The following is a 16283-nucleotide window of genomic DNA, read 5'->3' on the forward strand; positions in this document are numbered from 1 at the left end:
CCAGCACTCCGCCGCCGCGTCTTCTCTATAAGCTGTACGATTTAAACTTGTTTAATAGTACCGGGTGAGGGCCCTACTCGGCGCTCTGTGTGCAGCTCTTTTATTTTTCTATTTTTGAGAAGCTAACCTGGCCGTCACAACGATGCAACGACGAGAGAGAGAGACACGCAAGCTCTAAATATACAGCAGCAGGCATCGTCGGGATCGATAGCCACGACCTCCTGCATACCAGGCGAGGTAGTTAACATCTCCTAGCCACGGGGGGGGGGGGGGGGGAGGACAGAGAGAGACACCGCAACTCCAAATATAGATGAGAGGTGAAGTGATGAGAGATAGTGACGTGTGTTGGAGAGCTAAGGGGCCGTCCATAAATGACGTCACGCACCTGGGGGGGGTTTGAGAAACGTGACGTCACATCAAAATGCGCAACTTTAAATAAATATAGACAACGCGTTCTACTTAATTACTTTTTTAAATAAATGTTTTCACCTACAACATCAGAGTGCAGCGCCACATTAAATACGCACTACAATGACAATAGTTTAAAGCGATTTGAAGCATGTTTTATTTGGGGGGGGGGGGGGGGGCAGAGCTTTGTGACGTCATATTTGAGGGGTCTGACTTTTTGTGACGCCGTGTGACGTCATTTATGGACGGCCCCCAAGCCACAACATTGGCAATCTTGAGTACGACGTTTCGCCAGTAATGACAACCAGCTTCATCAGGCGACAGACAGATTTGTGGAGCAATACTCCTGTTTCATTCCTGAAACATCTACCCCCCCCCCCCCCTCCTCGATTTCAGGAACGTAACGGGAGGATTTCCCCACGAATTCGACGTTCTGGACAAGAGTTCCACTCGTCCCTAAACATCGAATTCCTCCTCCACAGTAATAATGAAAGATTCTGAAATAATAGCTCAAGTTTTTATTTTATTTTACCAGGTTAAGGGCCCCCCCCCACCCCCGGCTATCGCAAATGATGGCAGCACAACACAAAGTGGGCTCGTCATCATCACGTGGACATTGCAGCAGCCAAATACTATATAAACGTATTCTATGGGTCTTTCGGTAAAGCCACGTGTATCGAAAAATAAAAAAGTAATATTTAAAAAATAAATGTAAACACGCTTTAATGAAATGTACCCGTACTAGTAATGGAAGAACCCCCACGACTCCAGGAAGTGGGTCCCGAAGTTTGCCCACAACGTAAGGGGACCGTGGTCCAATTACAGCCAACGTCAGTTGAGCGTGGACAATTAAAGCCAAGCCGAAACCATTTAAAAATTTTTGATTTAAAGCTTTCGTGACTGCAGTAATTCATATTCTTAGTTCTTTCGGTAAAGTCACGTTGAAGGGAAACAACAAAATAATAATATATGTATTACCGAAAGAACTAAGAATATACATTTAAAAAATGTTGAAAAATAATAAAAAAATATTTCTAACGATAGAATATAATATTGTCATCAGTATGACATAATTTCGATTTAAAGCTTTCGTGACTGCAATGATTCATCTTCTTTGGTTCTTTCGGTAAAGTCACGTAGAATGATAATAAAATAATAAATTGATATTATTTTATTTTATCAATTTATTATTTTATTATCATTCTACGTGACTTTACCGAAAGAACCAAAGAAGTATGACATAAGTTTACCAAGTTTGCAGTCGAAACCACATTGGGAAGTGGTTAAAATTGCGTTACAAGATTTTAGGATACAACAATAAAAAGCGTGCAATTAAATATCTCAACACAAGCAGTCGCCGTTCCCAGCTGAAGACGAGTTGCTTGTGTTGCGATCGAAACGTCGTGATATTTTAATTCTTATTTTACTTCTATCTACGTGGCTTTACGGAAAGACCCAAAGAATATGCATTCCTGCAGTCACGAAAGCTTTGAAGTCACAGATTTTACTATGAACGTGTTTTCTACAGACTCGTAGAGACCCACAGAGACCCATACTACAGACCCATAGAGACATACTCAGAGACCCATACAGACCCATAGAGACACATAGAGACCCATACAGACCCATAGAGACCCATACTCAGAGACCCATACAGATCCATAGAGACCCACAGAGACCCATAGAGACACATACTCAGAGACCCATACAGACCCATAGAGACCCATCGAGACCCATACTCAGAGACTCCATCGAGACCCATAGAGACCCACAAAGACCCATACTCATCGAGACCCATACTAAAACTAAACTTATTTACCAGGTTAAGGGCCCCGACTGAGCTGCGTGTCGCGCTTCTTCAGAAGCGACTACCCCACTCCCCCTCCTGGCTATCGCAAACGATAGCGGTTCAACACAAAGTGACTTATGGTCGTCGACGTCATCATCATCACGTGGACATTTACAGCAGCAGCCAAAGACTCTGAATGTGGAGGGGAGGACCCGGACAAAAATGCACGCCACCGCGGGGATGAACGCGCAGACTTCAAATCTACAGCAGCAGCAGCAGCAGGCGTCGTCAGGGTCGGGATCGAACCCACGACCTCCTGTATACCAGGCGAGGTAGTTAACATCTCCTAGCCACCATGATGATGATGTGAGAGAGAGACGCAGACTCCAAATCTACAGCAGCCGCAGGCATCGTCAGGGTCGGGATGGGGTCGCGGTGACGTCACCGCGCACGTTACCTGGTGACGTCGCCGCGTAAGTTATTTTACGCGGTGACGTCGCTTCGTAGCTACGTGACGTCACGGCGTGGATGTTTGCGCGGTGACGTCATCACGCGCGCTAACGATCCTCCCCACCCCCTCCTCACGTGCCCCGCCTCTCTCCACCCTCCCCCCCCCTCATTACCACGTGACCGACCCCCAACCCACCCTCCCCCAGCGTCACGTGGCCTCGCTTCAGTTTCAGTTTATTTTGGTATAACCCTGTGAGCCATTCGGCTCTTGAATCGGGTGCAACCACAACAAACAAAAAAACACGAACAAGAAAAACATCTTAAAGTGACTATGTGACTGCGCAAACAGAAAATCCATGGACAAAAAAACAGCAAAAATATTCCTGAAAAAAAAGCACCGTACACCAACGCTGCGTGCAAAAAATCCCAGTGGGATGCAAGTCAAACAACAACAACAACCACAAGAAAACTTAGATTAAGGCCGTCAGTCTAACTCCGTACTACAACAAAAAAATCATGTCCAAACCAAAAAACGTTTTCGAAATCACCAAAAAATAAAGCCATAATTGCAACGTAACAGTGATCACAGGGACTGTGACCGAATTTTTACAAACAACTACATAAATAACATGTAACACCAAATCCTAGAGCCATAGCTGGCTGCATGAGTTACTCCACAACAACAGAAGCATCAGTCGGAGTGTCAAATTTTTCAATGCACCTTTAAGATCAGCACGCTAAATCAAAATACAGATAATACTTTGCAGCGTCATCCGGAGCGAAAACATTTTATTTTATTTTATGCCAATGAATAGGCAGCTAGGGGTGTACAACTCCTCTAGAGCAGTTTTGAGTGAAAATCTCATTGGTAGTTATTCAAGTTGAAGTTTATTGGCAATAGCATTCCAGATCCTGGGGGCATCAATAGCAAAGGCCCTTCCTCCAGTTTTTGTACGGCAATAGGGAATGTGAAGCTGGTAAATGAGCGAAGACCTGAGGTCAAATTTGTTCTTTGAAACAGAGAGATGCAGCAGGTAGTCTGCGGATTTTTTTGTAAGTACATCGTGAATAAATAAGATCTGGTGCACAAGCCGTCGAACATTAGGAGATGTTAAGTTTGACCCTATGTATAGATCACTGTGGTGAGTCCTTTATGGGCAGTTCAATGCAAATCTTAAGGCCGAGTGGTAGATGGAATTAAGCTTCTTCAGTACAGTACTTGGGGCTGATTTATACACGATGTCACAGTAGTCAAGTAGAGGCAGTATGGTAGCTTTTATCAATTCCAAACAGAACATTGGGGGGAAGCAGTGCTTGTGGCGATACAGAAAACCAATTTATATTTTTGCCTTTTTACCAATTTTTGTCTTTTTACCAATGTTTGTCTTATTCTTGGTTCTTTCGGTAAAGTCACGTAGAAGGGAAACAATACAATAAAAAATATAAAACAATAAAATTATCACAATGTTTCGACTGCAACACAAGCAATCATCATCAGGTGTGAAAACCACAGCAAGAAATCTTTTTTCACACCTGATGATGATTGCTTGTGTTGCAGTCGAAACGTCGTGAGAATTTTATTGCTTTATATTTTTATTATTTTATTACTTCCCTTCTACGTGACTTTACCGAAAGAACCAAGAATATGAATCCCTGCAGTCACGAAAGCTTTAAATATTTTTTTTTTGTCTTTTTACCAATACGCACGCAATTGGTTAACCAACTGCGTGCGTGATGACGTCATACGAGGTGTCTGTCCATGCGTCGAATTCATCGGGGGTCGTGACGTCATGACGCTCTCTTCCCCCCCTCCTCCTCACCCCCGACGCGTCACGTGGTCTCTGGAAATAAAAAAAAGCGTGCGTCATTACGTCACCCGGTGGGGGGGGGGTGTCCGCGCGTCGAATTCATCGCGGTGACGTCACCGCTACAAACCTGTGACCGTGACGTCATGACGCTCTCTCTACTCCCGCCCCCTTCAGCACGTGATCCCCCCCCCACCCGGCGCGTGCCGCGGGCTCACGTGACAGCGAGGGGTGTTGGGGCGGGGGACCACGTGACTCGAACCCCCAGAAGGTGGGCATCGCAAGAGTTCTGCGATCATGGGTCTCGAGTCCCCTCGCTCGTCCGCGGGGCCCCCTCGCTCCTCCCCGGGGTCCCCTCGCTCCTCCGCAGGGCCCCCTCGCTCCCCACTTCTCCTCCCCCTCCTCCTCGTCGCCTTGCCGCTGCTGCTCCTCTGTCCGCCAGCCGGAGCTGCTGGGGTCCCGCGCGTCCTGAGACCCCTGGCGCTCAGGGTCCGTGGCTGGGCCCCCCTCGCCTGGGGTCTCCTACAGCACCCACTACCTGGAGCAGAAGGTACAGCGGGGCGAGGGGGGGGGTAGAGCTAGGGGGGGGGGGGGGTCCAGGGGTTCCGCAGGAGGGACACGGGGATATTTGTGGAGGTTGTAACTAAAGGGGCGTTCATAAATGACGTCACGCGATTTTGCCCCCCCCCCCCAAAAATATAAAACATGCTTCAAATCGCTTTAAACTATTGTCATTGTAGTAGTGCGTATTTAATGTGGCGCTGCACTCTGATGTTGTAGGGAGAAAACATGTATTAAAAAGTCTTTTTAATTAAGTAGAACGTGTCTATATTTATAAAGTTGCGCATTTTGATGTGACGTCACATTTCTCAAACCCCCCTCCCCCCCTCGTCACACATCGTCACAAATGTCTGACCCCCCCCCCCCCATATTGTGTTTTAAGTTTTGTTTGCACCTTGTACACTTGTATCGTCGTCGTGTTTGTTGTTGTGAACGTTGTGACCGCCGTGCCCCTGACTGGATATCTGTGGGGAAAGAGCTTTATAGCTCATCGGATTCCTCCCTGCAGTATGAAAACATTCTGATTCTAGCACGGACCCCCACCGCCGCCAAACGCCCCAACGCGCCCCCACCCTTTCCCCTCTCCTCCAACCCCCCACACCCCTCCCCCCATCTACCCCCACCCCTCCCCCCCATCTACCACCTCCCCCCCCCATCTACCCCCACCCCTCCCCCATCTACCCCCTCCCTCCCCCCCATCTACCCCCCCATCTACCCCCACCCCTCCCCCTCATCTACCCCCACCCCTCCCCCCATCTACCCCCACCCCGCCCACCATCTACCCCCTCCCCCCCATCTACCCCCACCCTCCCCCCATCTACCCCCACCCCTCCCCCCCATCTACCCCCACCCCTCCCCGCCATCTACCCTCACCCTCCCCCCCATCTACCCCCACCCTCCCCCATCCCGCCCCCCCATCTACCCCCACCCTCCCCGCCATCTACCCCCTCCCCCCCATCTACCCCCACCCTCCCCCATCCCGCCCCCCCATCTACCCCCCCCATCTACCCCCCCCCCCACCTACCCCAGCCCTCCCTCATTTACCCCCCCACCTACCCTACCCCACCCCTCCCCTCCCCCTCACCTCCCCCCACCCCTCCCCCCCATCAACCCTCACCTACCCCCACCTCTCCCCCCCACCTACCCACCACCTCACCCCCCATGTACCCCCCCTTCCCCTCCCTTCCCCCCCCCCCAGATCGACCACTTTGGCTTTGCGGAGGACGGCAGCTTCAAGCAGCGCTACCTGCAGTCCGCACTGCACCACCGCGCGAGTGGACCGGTCCTCTTCTACACCGGCAACGAGGGAGACATCACCTGGTTCTGCAACAACACCGTGAGGCCGGGGGCCGGTGGTGGTTGTTGAGTCGGTGGTGATGGGGGATGGTGGTGGTGGAGGAGGTGATGGAGGAGGTGGTGGTGGAGGAGGTGGTGGAGGAGGTGGTGGTGGAGGAGGTGGTGGTGGAGGTGGTGGTGGAGGTGGTGGGAGGTAGAGGTGGTGGTGGAGGAGGTGGTGGAGGAGGTAGTGGTGGAGGAAGTGGTGGAGGTTGTGGTTGTAGTGGTAGTAACTGTGAGAGGTAGAGGTGGTGGTGGAGGAGGTAATGGGAGGTGGAGGTGGTGGGAGGTTGAGGTGGTGGTGAAGGAGGTGGTGGAGGTTGTGGTTGTAGTGGTGGTAACTGTGAGAGGGGGTGGTGGTGGAGGTGGTAATCATGAGGTGGGAGGTGGAGGTGGTGGTGGAAGTGGGAGGGATGCAGGCAAGGCCAATGAGTCAGATGCCTTCTATGACCTCCTGTCACAGGTGCTGGCTAAAGTGGCCCCTCGGGATAGAGTCATCCTGTTGGGTGACTTCAATGCCCGAGTTGGTCATGATGCTGGCACCTGGTCTGGAGTGATTGGAAGGCATGGGCCAAATCAGCTCAATTACAACGGTAGGAGGCTGCTAGATTTTTGTGCAGCCCATGGGCTTGTAATTACCAACACGCTGTTCCGGCATCGGCGCATCCACACAACATCATGGATGCATGCCGGGTCCAAGCAAGAACATCTGCTGGACTACATAGTGACGGAACAGCGGATGCGGGTTCATGTTCTTGACACCAGGACCTATTGTGGAGCTGATCTGCCCTCTGACCATCGACTTGTCATCTGTAAGATGCACCTGCCATTATTCCACTCCGGTGGTGGGTGTACACCCAGGACCCCATTCCAACCTAAGGTGGCCTGGTCTCAGCTAGCTGATGGAAGTTGCAAGCAACAATTTCATCATCACTTGTGGCTGGGGTTGGCATCGTCCCCCACTCCTGATGTCGAGGGTAAATGAGTGAGGTTTAGGACTGTGACTCGTGCAGCTGCAATGGCTGCTTTGGGTATGCGGCCTCTGTGGAGGAGGCTCGTGAAGGACGCTGCTACTGGGCAGTTAGAGGCAGTCGCCCTCCAACAACAACGGAGGGCGGAGGAGCGACGCTCACAACAACGAGCGGAGCGCCGGGTGGCTAAAGCACAGCAGGTTGGCGCAGTAGGGGACAAAGGTGGTGCATCAGCCAGTCATCTCAGTCGACTCGTGGCACTTGGGTCTGCCCCGTGACATGCCAGCGGGCGTTCGACACTTCACGTGGCCTCAAGGTGCACATGGCCTGGCACATGCGTCGTGGTGACGTCAGTGCCACTTAGTGGCGAATGGCGGTTGTTGTTGGTGGAGATGGTGGTGGTGGAGATTGTGGTGGTGGAGATTGTAGTGGTAACCCCGAAGGGGTTGGTGGAGGGTGTTGGTAGTGGAGGAGGTGGTAGTGGAGGAGGTGGTGAGGGTGGTGGAGGTGGTGGGGGTGGTGGAGGTGGTCGAGGTGGTGGAAATGGTGGTATTAGAGGTTGGCACAATAGGGGGCAGAGGTGGTGCATCATCGGCCAGTCATCTCAGTCGGTAAACCCATGCAACCTGCAGGGTCTGTCCCGTGACCTCGTCGTGCTGGGGCGGAGCCCAAAGTGTACCAGCATTTGGGGTACGTGCATCGGGGCGACTTCACCGCGACTTGGTTGCGAATGGCGGCTGTTGTTGTCTGTGGTGGTAGTGGAGCGGTGGTCCAGCGGTTAGCGCCACGCTGCCGTCGAACCCGGCAGAGGCCCGAGTTCAATTCCCGCTCACGGCCACCAACACATCGGTGTCGCCGCCGACGGCGTCGTCGCCAACGGCGTCGCCGCTGACGGTGTTGCCGGTTGCAGGGCTTCATGTGGGACGTGGGCGGAGGAGCTGGGCGCTCTGCTCGTGTTCGCTGAGCACCGCTACTACGGGGAGTCGCTGCCATTCGGGGACAAAGCCTACTCGGTGCGGAGACACACGCACGGAGACACGCGCACGGAGACACGCGCACGGGGACACGTGCACGGGGACACGCGCACGGGGACACACGCACCGGAGACACGCGCACGGAGACACGCGCACAGAGACACACGCACGGGGACACGCACGGAGACACACGCACGGGGACACGCGCGGAGACACATGCGCAGGGACACGCGCACGGAGACACACGCACGGAGACACGCACGGGGACACGCACGGAGACACGCTGAGACACGTGCGGAGACAAGTGCGGAGACACACGCTGGGACAAACGCAGGGACACGTGGGGACTCGCTCCGAGCCAGATTCGGATGACTTCTGGTGATGCCAGAAGTCATCCGAATCGATGATGCAGCCGGTGGAGAACCAACGCCGTACCCTGCCGGGCCTGTCACGCTGGCTCAGGTGTGGGGAAGGGGGCATCATCGGTGGAGAGTGGCAGCTTGTTGTGTCATTGTTGCTGACTCCCTCCCCTCCCACCTACCTCCCCATCCCCTCCCCACCATCCCCTCTCCTCCCACCCTAACCTCCCCCTACCCTTCCCCTCCCCTCCCCTCCCCACCGTCCCCTCCCCTTCCCTCCCCTCTCCTCCCATCCCCTCCCCCCACTCCCTTCCCCCCCGCTCCCCTCCCCCCGCACCCTTCCCCCCCCTCTCCACTATCCCCCCCCCACTCCCCTCCTCCCCCTCCCCACTGTCCCCTCCCCCCGTTCCCCTCCCCTCCGCTCCCCCCTCCCCTCCACCCCCTCCCGTTGGCTCCCCAGAGCCCGCAGACGCTGCAGTACCTCTCCTCGGCACAGGCCCTCGCTGACTTCGCTGTGCTCATCGAGCACATCAGAGGTACGTGTGGGGTGGGGGGAACCACGTGTGGGCGTGTGTGTCTGTGTGTGTCTGTGTGTGTGTGTGCGTCTGTGTGTGTATGCGCGTCTGTCTGTGTGTGTGTGAGGAGCGGTAGTGTAGCGGGTTAGCGCTACACTGCGCTACGAACCTGGCGACCCGGGTTCGATTCCCGCTCACGGTCAACACCGTTGACGATTACCTGAACCGTTTCTGGGCCTCCCCTAGGTCGACTCAGCCTCAAATGAGCACCTAGTGTAGCGGTGTTTGGTAAACATCGCCACTGGGGAAACAAAGGCGGCCGGGCGTGGTGCTGGCCACCCACCCCCTCGTGTGCCACAGTGCCGGTAGCCTTCATAGGTGCTGCTACTCGCTAACAGCACTTGCCCCGACAGTCTGTACAGGCTACACGGGGGATCTTTGCTGTGGTGCCCAGTGTGTGTATATGTGTGTGTGTGCCCGTCCGTGTGTGTGTGTGTGTGTCCATGTGTGTGTGCCTATCCGTCCGTGTGTGTGTGCCTATCCGTCCGTGTGTGTGTATGTGTCCGTGTGTGTGCGTGTGTGTGCGTGTGTGTGTATGTGTCCGTGTGTGTGCGTGTGTGTGTGTGTATGTGTCCGTGTGTGTGCGTGTGTGTGTGTGTATGTGTCCGTGCGTGCGGTGCCCGCCTGTGTGTGTGTGTGCCCGTCCGTGCGTGCGGCACAGGCACCGTCCCTGGCGTGGGGGACAGCCCCGTGGTGGCCGTGGGGGGCTCCTATGGCGGCATGCTGGCCGCGTGGCTGCGCATGAAGTACCCCCAGAGCGTCGTCGGGTAACGCCCACACCCCCACTCGCACCCCCACTCGCGCCCCCCCCCCCACCCCCGCTCGCCTCCCCCCGCTAACCCCCCCCCCCGCTAACCCCCCCCCGCTAACCCCCCCCCGCTAACCCCTCCCCCTAACCCCCCCCCCCCGTTCACCGCCGCGCGTGGCAGGGCGCTGGCGGCGTCGGCGCCCCATCATCTGGCAGTTCACGGGGCTGACGGAGTGCGGTGCGTACACGCGCATCGTGACGCGCACGTTCGAGACGCGAGGCGGCGCCGCCTGCCCCCGCAGCGTGCGGCGGTCCTGGGCCGCCATCGACCGCGTGGCCTCCACCGGTGAGAGGCCTCCACCCACCCACGACCCACCCACGGCCCAACCCCCCTACCCATGGCCATCCCACCCACGGCCCAACCACCCACCCACGGCCCACCCACCCACGGCCCACCCACCCATGGCCCACCCACCCATGGCCCACCCACCCACCCACGGCCCACCCACCCACCCACGGCCCACCCACCCATGGCCCACCCACCCATGGCCCACCCACCCATGGCCCACCTACCCACGGCCCACCCACCCATGGCCCACCCACCCATGGCCCGCCCAACCACCCACCCACGGCCCACCCACCCACGGCCCACCCACCCACGGCCCACCCACCCATGGCCCACCCACCCACCCACGGCCCACCCACCCACGGCCCACCCATCCATGGCCCACCCATGGCCCACCCATGGCCCACCCGCCCATGGCCATCCCACCCACGGCCCACCCACCCACGCCCCACCCACCCACAGCCCACCCCCTCACCCACCACCCAACGGGCCACCCCCTCACCACCCACCCCGCCTCCCCCCGCCTGGCTATCAGAAGCCATCATTTGTGAAAAAGAAGCCCAGTGGGACCTCACCTTGAGCGCCACGCGCGGCGAGGCGCCTGAACCTTTGTCTGCGCGTGCCACCGCCGCCAGTGGACGGGCTGCGCTGGCTGGGCGCCACCTTCCGCCTGTGCGCCCCGCTGGGAGGGCCCGGCGACGTGCTGGCGCTCAAGGCGTGGCTGGCGGAGACGTGGGGCGACCTGGCCATGGTGGACTACCCCTACGCCGCCAGCTTCCTGCAGCCGCTGCCAGCCTTCCCCGTGCACGTAGGCTCGCCCTCGCCCTGCCCGCCACGCTCGCCAAAACCCGCTCGCCAAAACCCGCTCGCCAAAACCCGCTCAAGAGTCACCCGTTCGTTCGCCTGTTCACACGCTCGCTCGCTCGCCCACTCTCCTGGGCACTCACTCGTCCACTTGCGCTCACTCACTCACCCCCCCCCGCCCCACTCACCTTAGTCGCACCGGCTCTCTCATTCGCCTAGTCGTGCGCTCGCCCACCTGCTCACTCGCCTGCTCACACGGTTGCCCGCTCGCTCGCTCAGTCACTGACCCTCCTAGACTCTCGCTCGCCCGCTCCTCGCTCGCTCACCTTGTCACGCACTCGCCCGCTCCTCGCTCACTCGCTCATTTGCCAGGTATGCAGTCACGTGACCCCCGTGCCCCCCCTCCCCCCTGCCCCCCCCCCCAGGCTGTGTGCAGTCACATGACCCCCGTGCCCCCCCCCTGCCCCCCCCCCCCCCCCCAGGCTGTGTGCAGTCACCTGCAGAAGCCGGAGGCCACGGATGCGGCGCTGCTGCGGGCGGTGGTGCGGGCGGCCTCCGTCTACTACAACCACACGGGCACCAGCGCCTGCTTCAACACCTCGCAGAGCGCCACCGCCAGTCTGGGCATGCAGGGCTGGGATTACCAGGTACACCCCCCCCCCCACCACCACCACCCTCTTAGTGGGGGGGTGGGGTGATGGTGGGGGGGTGGGTGATAGTAGGGGAAGAGGGGGGATAGTGAGGGGAGGGCGGGAGTGATAGTGAGGGGGGGGGGGAGGTGATAGTTTAGGGGGGAGATTGATCGGGGGGAGGTGATAGTGGGGGGGTGATAGTGGGGGGAGGTTGATAGTGGGGAGGGGGGGCGAGGGTGATAGTGGGGGGAGGGTGATAGTGGGGAGGGGGGGCGAGGGTGATAGTGGGGGGAGGGTGATAGTGGGGAGGGGGGCGAGGGTGATAGTGGGGGGGGGCGAGGGTGTTAGGGGGGAGGGGTGATAGGGGAAGGGGTGATAGTGGGAGGGCAAGGGTGATAGTGGGGGGGGGGGGCGAGGGTGATAGGGGGATGGGTGATAGTGGGGGGGGGGGTGATGCCCACGTGTGTGTAGGTTGTGCGTGCCTGAGTTTATGTGTGTGTGTGTAGCGGTAATGTAGTGGTTAGCGCACTGCGCTATGAACCCGGCGACCCGATTTCGATTCCCGCTCACGGCCAACACCAGTGACGATTATCTGAACCGGTCCCGGGCCTCCCCTAGGTCGACTCAGCCTCAAATGAGTACCTGGAGCGGTGTGTAAGCATCGCCACTAGGGAGACAAAGGCGGTCGGGCGTGGTGCTGGCCACCCACCCCCTCGTGTACCGTTCGGCCTTCATAGGTGCTCGCTAACAGCACTTGCCCCGACAGTCTGTTAAGGCTACACGGGGGATCTTTGTCTTTGTTTACATATATGTACGAGTCTACGTGTGTGTTTACGTGTGTTTACACGTGTACGTGTGTGCACGTGTGTTTACGTGTGTACGTGTGTGTGTACTTGTGTACGTGTCTGTACGTGTGTGTTTACGTGTCTGTACGTGTGTGTGTGTACGTGTCTGTACGTGTGTGTGTGTACGTGTCTGTACGTGTGTGTGTGTACGTGTCTGTACGTGTGTGTGTGTACGTGTCTGTATGTGTGTGTGTGTACGTGTCTGTACGTGTGTGTGTGTACGTGTCTGTACGTGTGTGTGTGTACGTGTCTGTACATGTGTGTACGTATCTGTACGTATCTGTACGTGTGTGTACGTGTCTGTACGTATGTGTACGTGTCTGTACGTGTGTGTGTCTCTACGTGTGTGTTTACGTGTGTGTACGTGTCTGTACGTGTGTGTGTGTGTACGTGTCTGTACGTGTGTACGTGTCTGTACGTGTGTACGTGTCTGCACGTGTCTGTACGTGTCTGTACGTGTGTGTACGTGTGTGTGTGTACGTGTCTGTACGTGTGTACGTGTCTGTACGTGTCTGTACGTGTGTGTGTGTACGTGTGACGCGTGTTTGCGTGTGCCCGCGCAGGCGTGCACGGAGATGGTGATGCCCGCGTGCGCCGACGGCAAGGTGGACATGTTCGAGGAGGCCCGGTGGGACGAGGCGGCCTTCGCCGAGGAGTGCCGGCGCACCTGGGGGGTGCTGCCCCGCCCCACCTGGGCCCCCACCCTCTACGGGGGGCGCAACATCACGCAGCACACCAACATCGTCTTCAGGTGGCGGCACAGCGTCATCGTAATGGGGTCATTGAATAGGGGTCATCGTAATGGGGTCATTGAATAGGGGTCATTGAATAGGGGGTCATTGAATAGGGGTCATCGTAATGTGGTCATTGAACAGGGGTGATTGAATAGGGGGTGATTGAATAGGGGGTCATTGAATAGGGGGTCATTGAATAGGGGGTCATTGAATAGGGAGTCATTGAATAGGGGGTCATTGAATAGGGGTCATTGAATAGGGGTCGTTGAATAGGGGGGTCACTGAATAGGGGTCATTGAATAGGGGTCATTGAATAGGGAGTCATTGAATAGGGGTCATTGAATAGGGGGTCGTTGAATAGGGGGTCATTGAATAGGGGTCATTGAATAGGGGGTCACTGAATTGGGGGTCACTGAATAGGGGGTCACTGAATAGGGGGTCACTGAATGGGGGGTCACTGAATAGGGGGTCACTGAATAGGGGGTCATCGTAACGGGGTCATCGTAACGGGGTCATCGTTTACCTTTCCCTGCACTCTGCACTCGTTGTGGGAACTTTTTCTGACTCCGTGCCCCCCCCCCCCACACTCCTGGACATCTGTGAAAAAAAAGATTCTGATTCTCTGCTGCCCGTATCTCTGTCCCCCTCCCTCCCTCCCCTCACATCCCTCCCCTCCCTCCCCTCACATCCCCTCCCTCCCTCCCCTCCCCTACCTACCTCCCTCCCTCCCCTCCCTGCCTCCCCTCCCCTCCCTCCCTACCTCCCTCCCTACCTCCCTCCCTACTCCCCTCCCTGCCTCCCTTCCTCCCCTCCCTCCCCTCCCTCCCCTCCCCTGCCTCCCCTCCCTCCCTCCCTCCCTCCCTCCCTCCCTCCCTCCCTCCCTCCCTCCCCTCCCTCCCTCCCTCCCCTCCCCTCCCTCACTCCCTCACCTCCCTCCCCTCCCTCCCCCTCGCTGGTACCGGCGTGCGCCGGCGCCAGTAACGGCGGGCTGGACCCGTGGTCGGGCGGCGGGGTGACGCGCTCGCTGAGCCCTTCCCTGCCGGCGCTGCTCATCCCGGACGGCGCCCACCACGCCGACCTGCGCTCCAACTGCGCGCAGGACCCGGACTCGTTCCTGCACGCACGCCGCGCCGAGGTGGCGCTCATCCAGCAGTGGGTGAAGGAGGCGCGCGATCAGCGGCAGCCCTAGCTGCGGCCGTGGCAGCGGCAGCTGCAGCACCAGCGGCAGCTGCAGCACCAGCGGCAGCTGCAGCACCAGCGGCAGCTGCAGCACCAGCGGCAGCTGCAGCACCAGCGGCAGCTGCAGCACCAGCGGCAGCTGCAGCTGCAGCAGCAACTGTAGAAGCAGCAGCAGCAGCTGTAGAAGCAGCAGCAGTTGTAGAAGCAGCAGCTGTAGAAGCAGCAGCAGCAGCTGTAGAAGCAGCAGCAGCTGTAGAAGCAGCAGCTGTAGAAGCAGCAGCTATAGAAGCAGCAGCTGTAGAAGCAGCAGCTGTAGAAGCAGCAGCTGTAGAAGCAGCAGCAGCAGCTGTAGAAGCAGCAGCAGCAGCTGTAGAAGCAGCAGCAGCTGTAGAAACAGCAGCAGCAGCAGCTGTAGAAACAGCAGCAGCAGCTGCTACGGCTGCAGCTACAACCATATCCCCCCCCCCTACTCACTCTGCAATCTTCAGGGGCGTGGTGAGGGGTGGTGGTGGTGAGTAGGAGGTGAGAGGCTGGCCACTTAAGGTTCGACGGTGGAGGGGGGTGGGGGTGAGTGTCCGGGTGAGGCTGGCCGTGTGTCACGATGCGGTGGTGAGGGCTCTTCGTGGCGAGGGGGGTAAGGGTGAGAGGTGAGGACGGGGGCGGGGGGTGCTGCGGGTGAGGAGAGGGTGAGGAGAGGGTGAGGAGAGGGTGAGGAGAGGGTGAGGAGAGGGTGAGGAGAGGGTGAGGAGAGGGTGAGGAGAGGCTGAGGAGAGGGTGAGGCGTTGAGTCGCGGTGATCATCGCGCGGAACCGGTGACCCGGCTTCACTTGCCGCCGTTTGTTGTGGTCGGAACAGACGGTGGCTAGGATATGTTAACTACCTCGCCTGGTACACAGGAGGTCTGGGTTCGATACCGACCCTGATGACGCCTGCTGCTGCTGTAGATTTCGAGTCTGCGTGTCTCTCTCATCATCATCACGGTGGCTAGGAGATGTTAACAACCTCGCCTGGTACGCAGGAGGTCGTGGGTTCAACCCTGACCCTGACAACGCCTACTGCTGCTGTTGTATATTTGGAGTCTGCGTCTCTCTCTCCCCGCCTCCGCATTGCGAATCGCCGCCGGAGTCAATTTGCCTGCCGCTCTCAATGTCCACGTGACGACGGCGGCGGTGCCAACCTGGTCCTGGGCATCCTCCCCCTAGGTAGACTCGGCCTCGAATGAGCGCCTGAAGCCAGCGGTGTGTAGTTAAACATCACCGCTGGAGGGAGACAAAGGCGGCCGGGCGTGGTACTGGCCACCCCCCCCCCGAACAGCACTTGCTCCCAACGGCCTGGTAAGGCTCTACACGGGATCTTCGTCTTTGTTAATGTCAACTGGGAGAAACTGCGATTGTTCTACTTAAAGCAATAAAGTTCGTGTGAATGTGACTCGCGTGGAGGCGGAGAGAGAGAGAGGGGTCATTTGAGTTATGGAGTCCCTACACCCCTCCCCACCAGTCATCATGGGCAGGGTGGGCGAGAAGTCCCTACACCCCCACCCCCCCCCCCCCCCACAGTCATCATGGGCAGGGTGGGCGAGAAGTCCCTACACCCCCACCCCCCCCACAGTCATCATGGGCAGGGTGGGCGAGAAGTCCATACACCCCCCCCCCCCCCAGTCATCATGGGCAGGGTGGGCGAGAAGTCTCTACACCCCCCCTCCCACGGTCATCATGGGCAGGGTGGGCGAGAAGTCCATACCCGCCCCCCCCCCCCCCACAGTCATCAT

The 16283-nt window shown here is 57.8% G+C and overlaps 1 pseudogene; it reads left to right on the forward strand.

The window, feature by feature from the left end:
* The first annotated feature begins 4583 nt into the window (after positions 1 to 4583).
* LOC142907068 (lysosomal Pro-X carboxypeptidase-like) lies at positions 4584 to 15943 on the forward strand (annotated as a pseudogene).
* Positions 15944 to 16283: the final 340 nt, after the last annotated feature.

Source organism: Petromyzon marinus, chromosome 74 (genome assembly GCF_048934315.1).
Source record: "Petromyzon marinus isolate PM22_M1 ecotype Great Lakes invasive population chromosome 74, UKy_Petmar_22M1.pri1.0, whole genome shotgun sequence".
In the NCBI taxonomy this organism is placed as follows: domain Eukaryota; kingdom Metazoa; phylum Chordata; class Hyperoartia; order Petromyzontiformes; family Petromyzontidae; genus Petromyzon; species Petromyzon marinus.